At 35.9% G+C, this 6000-nt stretch overlaps 2 pseudogenes; both read right to left on the bottom strand.

Annotated features, from left to right (window-relative positions):
- LOC149561147 (UDP-glycosyltransferase 86A1-like) overlaps positions 1-4016 on the bottom strand; it is a 42529-nt pseudogene extending 38513 nt beyond the window's left edge.
- A 321-nt stretch (positions 4017-4337) lies between these two features.
- On the bottom strand, positions 4338-5884 carry LOC149561146 (UDP-glycosyltransferase 86A1-like; annotated as a pseudogene).
- Between the last annotated feature and the right edge of the window lie 116 nt (positions 5885-6000).

Genomic DNA, 6000 nt, shown 5'->3' with positions numbered 1-6000 from the left:
CAGGCTTTGGATTCGTGGCTATTAAATCATCCATCTTGCCACATTTAGGGATAATTAAAGGTCTAGGGCTATTACTCAATTCATTTATGTCCTTTTTAATTCTTGGGTCGCACGACTTCCATAACATGGACTATTAATGTCAAACAATTGTATACTTGATTTCCTACTACTCCCCACATGATGTCTGAGTGGTTTGCACAAGTTTGTGGTTTTAAAGAGAACTTATTGAACATACAATGTTTCTAGTGCCCTTTTTTGGTACCTTCATAATGCATCCACTTTCTCTTTGAGTAAGTTTCATTTCATGTATGCCATTCTCTTTTATTTAAACATCTTAAATAATTGTGCTAATATTTGGATAATATCCTCATCTATTTCATAATACAAGACTATACTTGAAATCTATTTTTGATAATCTCAAAGGAAATATGTAGTGTGTGTAAATAAGATTACATATTGTATATACTTTATGTTCATCATTAGGTTTGTATATGTGTGATATGTAGAATATTTGGTTACACCATTGAATGTATTCATATATTGAAGCATCCTTGTTGATGATGCCACTCTATTAAAAATCTTCAATCATTTTGACTTATTTCCAAGGTTACTAATTATACCATTCCTAAAATTGAGACCACATTCCTTAAAAGGAATTTTTCATACACAACTCATGTGTTTATCATGTTCTACATACATGTTGACTATGGTATGTGAGATGACTGCTATTTCTATCTATTTCAATTTTGATATCTCTTTAAAAAATACATTCCCTTCAGTTGAAATCTCTGCAAGATTCACTTCATATATTTTATAATGCATTGTCTATGATTCCAAATTGGCACATGTTCTTTAAAATGAGTACCCACGAAAAATGTTTTGTTGTTGACATATTTTGATGCATGTTGATAACTTGTTTGAAAGTTCTTATTTTTCATAGATAGGGAGGACATTCTACCTAAAGTTGGTTTATTAAACTTTACATCATTTAGTAATATTCTCCTTGAAGTTTGTTATGTATTTTAATTGATTTTCATTCTACACATATCATGCAATCATCTGCACTCATAGAATTCCATGAGTCCATAATTTATTGAAGCACATAGGCTTGGTGTATATGAAATATTTGATCACATCTTTCTATAAAATATTGTCTCATTTATGATATTTTGTCAAATAGTTTGTGTGGCTTCTATATGCTTTCAAATTAGGCTTGCTAAGTTTTTGGATCTACTTCACTATTCTATTTCTTATGCATAGATTTTGTATCCATGTACTTCATGAAATGACATTATTTTGAGGATTTATATCAAACATTACTAATGCAAGAGCATCTTAGTTACTTTGGCAATCTCGCATCAACCAAAAAAACATTTAATTCTATTTTCTCTGTCTGTTGTTTGAGGAATGGTCAATGTTGTTCATGTTATCTCTTTCCATGTAGTTAGCTCCTTAATGTGGACCTATCATGGATCCTGAACCTAAGCTCATAGAAACTAATTTCATCATTTACAGGAGTTACCCTTATCTTTGTTCAAGGTGTGCTTATATAATCCTTGGTATCTCAAGTAATGTGTAGCATTGGCTTCACCAAGGTTCTTTTAGACATCATGGATTTCTGTGATCTAGGGGATCTATTCTTGGTTCATGTGTGGACCTATCCTTGTCCTCACAAAAGTTAATTTTCTTTTGTGTGAGATCATTGAATTCTCCTTTTGGGAAGGACCTACATTTTCTTATAATCTTCCTAACAGACCTACTTGTGGTCTTGTTGGATATATAATTAGTGATCTAAGATTACAAAAGGTCAAATTAAGTTAGATAGAAGGATTTAAATAAACAAATATTTGGCTATGTAACCCTAAGATCTTAATCTCATTGATTGTATTTTGAATGTATTTGGCTATAACTCTAGTGAGGGTATCTTAAGAGTGGAATTTCTTCCCTCCTACCTTGTGTCAATCACCTATAATTCTCATTTATCACTAATGATACAAAATTGATGCGAACAATATCTAAGAATCTCCAAGGGAAATCTCTAACCTAGCAAGAGAGGTAAGAAACCACAAAAATACATAATAAGATAAAAAGAAAATAAAATCATATAGGATATATCATTGGATTATCATTAATTTGGCCTACAAATGTACCTAATTACATAACCATTATCAATACACAACTACAATGGGTTTAACAATTGATTCTCCCTTAAAATTATAAATCTAACCTTCCAAATGCTTCACAACTACATTCAACAATATACCTCATGTCACACTTCATGACATAGTAGATTGCACTTCTAGGCTTCACCTTGCACTTCCTAAAACTAGAACAAATACTTACTTATATACATGATCACCATCTACAAGTCATCTTGCCAGATCATTAGATTCCAATATAAAGGAAACTTGTTACAAAAAACAAGCTAGCACCCAAATCTATAAGAAAAACCTGAAATGAATATATTGTGTTGTGAAAACTTACAAGGCAATTAATAAGACATAGAATGATGTACCAACTTGTATTGCATTTCATGAATCTCCATTGCATATTGGATCTTACCAACATGACCATTAGAATAGGAAAGCTATAGTAAGACCAAATCAATCTCAAGATAAATTCATCTAGAATTATTGAAATACCTTGCAAAGCTAGACATAGAAAGTCCATGATGCCTAGACCATGCCATCAAGATCATATAAGATAACAAGTCAACTAGATCAATCACATCATAAAATAAAAATAAAAATAACCTAGATAAATAGTAAATAGAATATCAAAAGAAATTATTTTTGGGTGATGCAAGATCTCCAACAACCTGATGATGCTCAAGCATCAAAAATTTGTTGCTTATTGGACACACATGGAGTTTTTTTTCCAAAAAAATTACATGCCTTGGTTTTTGTTTCCACATTATCTATAGATAGTGGAGGAACAAGATCTCAATTTCTCCTTGGGATGAAGATACTATATTTACTTGGTCTCCACCAAACTCCACTACTACTTTCATATTCTTTAAATCCTCCAATTTTCCTCCATCCTCAAAGCCAACCTTCGTAACCTACCTAAGGGGCACTTTTTATATCCCCCTCTTCTCTACAAAAATTATAGATCTAGATCATGTTATGGAACCAAAAAACTCTCCTTCCCCTAATTATTATCTTCTTCTAGAGTATGGACATCTCAAAACACAAGATCAGTCACTCCCTCCTTGTGACTTTCCACTATCTATATGACTTCGAGACATTACCCCAATTGGTCTTAAGTTTGAGATCTTTGTTGGGATCAATTGGATAGGTCCCTAGACCAATACCTCAATTTCTTATATACAAAGCAAATAAAGGGAAAATTTTCATATTTGATAACCCAAACCAATTTTCCTAACTTATAACTCAATAGATGTGGAAAGGTCATTGAAGCAATGAATAATATCGGCATAAATCCTTGCATGTATATCATCCACTACATTATAGCCATCAAGGCGTCTATAGAGAAATGTAGCTCACCAAATGAGCTCACAATCCCCTTAAAAATATCTTCATGTTAGTATTCATGAGGAATCCCTAGGAGAAAAACCTATAAAGGACCAACATCAAAGAAAAAAATTGATAGATCCATCTTAGGAGTTCATTTTACAAGGCTGAGGATGATTTTTTGGTTACCTAAGGCTCCCCATATAAAACACCTGCGAGGTCCTTAGTACATGAGAAAGAACAAGAAAATAATTCTTTTGGCATAGAAGAAACCTCAACCTACCCCTTAAGCTTCCACCATTTATGCCAAAAATCCCTCACAACCTCAATATTGGGTCTGGACCCAAAACATTTCCCATGAAAGAAAGGTCCATGGCTGAAATATTATGGTATCCATTTCCCTCCCCTTAATGTATCCATTTCCCTGATGACCTGCATTCTAAATTGTAGCATCCAGCATAGTCATAGATCCAACATTAGATTTCTCAACTATTTGTTTCCCTCTCTCCACCTGAAAGCCTCGTTCAACTCTTCTCCACTCATTTGTTTAATAATTTCATAATGTCTTGCAATTGAATAATGAACTTTCACATTTAATTAGTTGATTTCAATAGAAAGACTTGCTGAAATTTATGACTAAGTTTATGATAAGCCACCAATGACAATGATACCATCATTTTGACTAGGTATGTTCAAAACTACCTATTTCACATTAGATGTTGGACGTAGCTCAGACAAAATGCACCTTTGATCAAAATTGAAAAACTTGAAAACACAACGAATTTTGCTGAAATTTTTAGTATTTGTTCTTAATGATCTCTATGTTTGGTAATCAAAAAGAGCAAAAAAGTTGAAAAAAAATCATTGTATTATCAAAAATCTAATTTTTTTTCATTATACTTTTGATGCATTCTGTCTAGAACTTAGCCAGTGCCTTAAGTATGGGCCACAATAAGAAAAGACAAATAGGGTCCTAGTATCCTGCTATATCGCTCATGGGCATTGTGCAACTTTAATGCTATCAGAAATAAGCTTCAAATTGGTGGCAGAAGCTCCGTTGACGACTTCATCTCTGGCAACCTCTTTCAACCTCTCCACCGCACCTCTAAATCTCACATTTTCTTCACCTTCCATCAACAATTCAACCTTTTCGGAGATCTCCCTTGCCCCAATCACCCTATTTTCATCCTCTCGACTCCTCAACCTCACCTCAAACTTCCATTCCTCCACCACACGCTTGTAATTCACAAACTGATCCAACGCAAGAGGAAACCCCAGCATTGGAACACCCGCCGAAATGCTCTCCATAAAAGCATTCCATCCACAGTGGTTGTAAAACCCTCCCACGGAAGGATGTTCCAAAACCCCCGCTCTTTACACATATCCAGAAATCTAGCCGGCAACATTTCAGAGACATGTGAGCCCTATCTATCCGGATGAAGTGTCCACACAAAATAGCACCGGCTCTGCATAAGGCCTACTGCTATTTCCCTCACCTGAGCTCTCGAGATCTGGATAAAGCTACCGAAGGAAACGTAGATGACCGACTGTGCCGGTTTCGAATCCAGCCATTGACTGCACTCATGTGACTCCCCCTTCTCGTCCTGACAAATGTAGGCCCTTATCAATGGACCCACAAACTGCACCGGAGTTCTCCCGTGCATGGCCTCCACTGCACTGTGATCCAAGTCATAGAAAGAGTTCACCACAACCCAATTTGCCTCCCTTACATTTATCAGGCATTTTGCTATTTTATTGCTCAGAGGGGAGGTAGAGAGAATCTCGTGCGGAAGCTCTGACCGTTGTATAGAAGGCACCCCAAGGATACAATCTATACACGCTTGCGACCCAACTGCAATAACAAAGTTAAAAACTCAGTCTTTTTTATTAGTCTTTTGGGTTTGTCAAGTAACAAATTGTTCAATCTCTGATGGTTTAAAGAATATAAACATACGCAAGTCTATATGGTAAAAGATGGAAAAGGTCGTGATAGACATCGACCACAGTGCTACGGAGTGGGGATTGCGTCTTTTAGCAAGAGGCACCGCCCATTTGAGGAAAGTGTCAGCCACTATGCAGGACGGGGCATTTCCCGAGCGTTTGAGATCTGTTATAAGATCGCTGACATGAGATTCCATGTTGGAGAGCGACAGAAAAAAGTTGGTCATGTTGCTCCACCTTTCTTTTTCCCCCTCTACACAGTCTAGAAAGATGGTTGCTCAAATATCCAGGCCAAGCTTTTGGGCATGGGAGAATTCATTGTCTTCGGCGTGCATCATGATTTTCTACCACGATTCGGTGAGCACAAATGTAACAGAGATTCCATGAGAGGCGAGCTTTATGGCGAACTGGATCATGGGATTTACATGGCCTCTCGCTGGATATGCAACAACTACTGCATGGCCTGCCATTTTTCTTAAAATGTTCTCTGTGTAATTTAGAAGTCGTAAAGACTACGACATCTTCGTAGGGGAATAGGTGGAACAACTACGATGGCTTCTAGTCATGTTTTCATTTGCGTCAACTG

Source organism: Cupressus sempervirens, chromosome 4 (genome assembly GCF_028749045.1).
Source record: "Cupressus sempervirens isolate cs-2001-9-10 chromosome 4, ASM2874904v1, whole genome shotgun sequence".
Lineage (NCBI taxonomy): Eukaryota > Viridiplantae > Streptophyta > Pinopsida > Cupressales > Cupressaceae > Cupressus > Cupressus sempervirens.
This window is presented reverse-complemented; position numbering and strand designations above follow the sequence as displayed.